This window comes from Perca fluviatilis, chromosome 10 (assembly GCF_010015445.1).
Source record: "Perca fluviatilis chromosome 10, GENO_Pfluv_1.0, whole genome shotgun sequence".
Lineage (NCBI taxonomy): Eukaryota > Metazoa > Chordata > Actinopteri > Perciformes > Percidae > Perca > Perca fluviatilis.
In genome coordinates, this window is record NC_053121.1 from 11,163,171 (window position 1) to 11,167,185 (window position 4,015).

A 4,015-nucleotide genomic window follows, 5' to 3' on the forward strand; every position below is an offset into this window, starting at 1 on the left:
ACCGACCAGCAAGAGTTGGCAGTGGTGGAAATGGTGAGGGCCAGGAATGATATACGGCTGTAAGGAAATTGGAAATTGAGGAGAACAATGACACCTTTGCCAATGTGGCATCCATCAGCCTACCAACAGTAGCCCGCCTTTTAAAGCGGCACCAGGTATCAATGAAACACATTTACCTGGTGCCTTTTGAGAGAAACAATGACCGGGTGAAACAACTAAGGGCTGAGTATGTTCAGGTACAGCACTATACTGTATATTGTTTTACTGTTACTATTTGAAGCATCACTTACATCCTATGTATATTGGAACAACACTATAAAAAGAACTAACCAAATTATATTTTTCAGAGGGTTATGGTGCTTGACGCTGATGTGAACCATCACAAGTACGTTTGTGTTTTTATGAAGCGGGCTTTAACCTTGCCAAAAACTTCGTGCCGTGGACGTAACATTATCGGCCAACGGGCCACTGTCCAAGTGCCTGGACAACGTGGAGGAAACATCTCTATGTGCGCAGCTATCTCTGAAGATGGTGTCCTAGGACGTAGGCCATTACTTGGCTCCTATAATGCTGCACATCTTATTGAGTTTCTCAATGAAATTGAGCTGGCCTGTCAAGGTGAAGGGGTCACATATGTAATTGTGTGGGACAATGTCAGTTTTCACCACGCAGAGGTAGTTCAAGCATGGTTTCAGACCCATCCTCGATTCATGACCCTCTACCTGCCTCCATACTCTCCTTTCCTCAACCCTATTGAGGAATTTTTTTCAGCATGGAGGTGGAAGGTCTATGATCGCCATCCCCTTGAGCGTGCCACCCTCCTTCAGGCCATGGATGATGCATGTGATGACATCAATGTAGACCAATGTCAAGCATGGATTCGTCATGCCAAAAGATTTTTTCCAAGGTGCTTGAACAATGAAAACATTCATTGTGATGTGGACGAGAATCTATGGCCAAATGACAGGCTTGAGCCAAATTAATGTAATGTGTGCACTAATTGTTATGTTTTGTTCTCATTTAGTTACATTATAGAAAATATAACTGTTACAATTATATCTGAAAAATAAAAACTAATTTGCCCAAATGATTGTAGAGGATGTCTTCATTGATCCTTCACTTGATTACACATAGGAGAGATATTTTGGAAATGATAGATTATGTAAATGTAAGTAATGTAAGTGTATTGCCTAATGTGTAACTGTGTAATATGTATTTTATAGTACTATAGCATATTGATTTCAGCACTTCTAAGGCTGATTTGAAACCTGTATCTTGCATTGTTTGCTGTTGGATGAACTGACTGTTAAAAGTACTAAACTGAAAGAAGATCATACTGTTGTGTTTCAGTGATTAAACCAAATTCTCATTACATATTACAATAATCTTGTGTTTGAAACGATGATCATGTGGACTGAAAACATTACATCAGGTTTTGAAAGAATGACTAGCTGCGTTACAAGTGTGATCAGTTTGGATATTTGTACTAAGAGTTTTGAAAATGTACACCTTACTTTAAAAAAAAATTGTACCAAAGCGATTAAAAAACTGTATCAGACACTGTTTCTATAGTACCATGTACCACATTTTCAGACTATTTACAGTATTGACAGTACTGCACTGTATGGATGCAGGTCCTTGGAATTGCTTCTCCAATTCTGCCAACTCGTTACTGATGATTGAGTTCACAAGTAGAGGGAGGCAGGCCAGCCAAGCCCGATCCGGCAGGGGGAGAGTTCTAAGCCCGAAAAAGCTACCTCTCCTTATGACCTGTCTCTCTTAGTTACGCTGTTATAGTTACGATGTTATAGTTCTAGACAGCCGGGGGACTTCCTTCCTTTGACACACTGAGCTGCTCTCTCCTCTCCCTTTCTATTACTATTGCTATTTGTGTGTATCCCGTCCCAGAAATGCTTGTTACTAATCCTAGCTTCTGGGGAGTTTACTCCCCCAGCGTATTTCCTTGGAGAACTTTGGCACCAAGATCCTGGTTCCAGCTGTCGCCGTGGTCCTGCTGCACTCCCTGCTGAGCTCAGCGGTGCCCTGCAATGTCATGCTGCGTCCTGCAGAACCCTGCTGCTTCCAGCGAGAGAAGCAGCAGGTGAGAGGTGGTCGTGGGCCTCGTTTGAGAGGTATGGGGCAACGTGGTGGAGGACAAGGCCACGGACCAAGACGGCGACATCAGCAACAACAAAGAGTGTACAATGCAATCCGAGCAACAGTTGTAGACCATGTCATAAATCATGGAATGACAATGACTGAGGCGGCTACTATGATTCAACCAAACCTCAGAAGATCAACCGTGGTCTCTATAATCAGAATTTTCCGCAAAGAGAACCGGTAAGTCTTCAGCATGCACTAAACATTACAGTATGCTACTCTCAATTGTCAAATGACTGCATACCAATGTGTATCACAGAGTAGGTAATGTGACTAAGTGTGTTCTTACTGTAATTTTCTCTGTAGAATTGAGATTAGGCCAAACAGGGGAGGCAGAGGCAAAATTCTGACTGACCAACAAGAGCAGGCTGTGGTCGATTTTGGTTCAGGCCAGAAATGATATTCGCCTTACAGAAATTCGCCAGCATATCTTGGACAATGAAGACATGTTTAACAATGTGGAATCCATAAGTTTGCCGACTATTGCACGCATGTTGAAAAGGCAACAGGTGTCTTTTAAACAACTATACCGTGTGTATTTTGAAAGAAATGCAGACAGAGTGAAGCAAATGAGGACAGAGTATGTTCAGGTATGTTCAGTTTCAAGATGGCTGCTGCAAAGAAATTCCCTAAAAATTCTACATTGTACAGTTATCAGTAAATTTCTTTCTAAAATGTATTTTAGAGGGTGATGGAGTTGGATGCTGATGAAAACCATCACAAATTCATATATTTGGATGAGGCAGGCTTTAACCTGGCCAAGACAAGGAGGAGAGGTCGGAATTTCATTGGCCAGCGGGCAACCATCCAAGTACTTGGACAACGTGGGGCCAACATTACCATGTGTGCGGCTATATCAGAAGATGGTGTGGTGGGACGCAGACCTCGTATTGGATCATATAATGCAGCTCTCCTTGTAACCTTCCTTGATGAGCTCGATCAGGTCTGTAGAGCTGATGGCGTGACCTATGTCATTGTGTGGGATAATGTCAGGTTTCACCATGCTCATATGGTGCAAGCATGGTTTCAGGCCCATGCACAATTTACCACCCTTTATTTACCCCCTACTCTCCTTTCCTTAACCCGATTGAGGAATTTTTCTCCAAATGGAGATGGAGGGTTTATGATAGGCGCCCTCATGAACAAGTCACTCTTCTCCAGGCCATGGATGACTCATGCAATGACATCACGGCAGACCAGTGTCAGGCCTGGATTCGCCATGCCCGAAGGTTTTTTCCAAGATGTTTGGCTAATGAAAACATCCATTGTGATGTAGATGAGAACCTGTGGCCAAATCAACAAGACAGAGTTGATGAATATGTAGAAGTACAGTAATCACTCCTTTGTATAGCTTTTTACAGTGCAAGTAAGTTGAGGAACACTGCATTTGATGTTTTACAGTGCTGTCTTTTCTGTTTCGTAGCCAATTACTGTATGTATTTTGCTTTGATTTACGTAAATAAACCTATGTTGTGATTGAACTGTATTGTTTTTCATCAATACGTTTCAGATTGTGTTCAATGATTCCACTCACTGTAGTATTCTCTCTACTACTGCAGTACTTTTACAGGGATTTATTTACATGAATTACCATAATGAAACATGTATCACCTATTTTGTACTACAATATTTAATGATTGTACGAACGATGACCCAGTGAAACTATGGGTAGCTTGTGTGTGGGTGATCTAAAGTAACGTTTCAATGGTATTTCACAATAAATTTGTTTTTTGAACCAGTGATTGTGCATGTGCAATATTTCTTTAAAGATATGAATGCACAATCCAATGTTTTGAACATTGGATAGCCTGTGTTACAAGTGATAACCGTTGTGAGTTTTGTGTCTAGAGTTTTG

General features: G+C 41.5%; 1 long non-coding RNA gene across 1 annotated transcript; it reads left to right on the forward strand.

Moving 5' to 3' along the window:
• Positions 1-2,021: 2,021 nt before the first annotated feature.
• Positions 2,022-3,739, forward strand: LOC120567141. The gene is made up of 3 exons (XR_005640527.1): positions 2,022-2,340; positions 2,467-2,750; positions 2,846-3,739. It is a non-coding gene; the product is annotated as an uncharacterized LOC120567141 (long non-coding RNA).
• Positions 3,740-4,015: the final 276 nt, after the last annotated feature.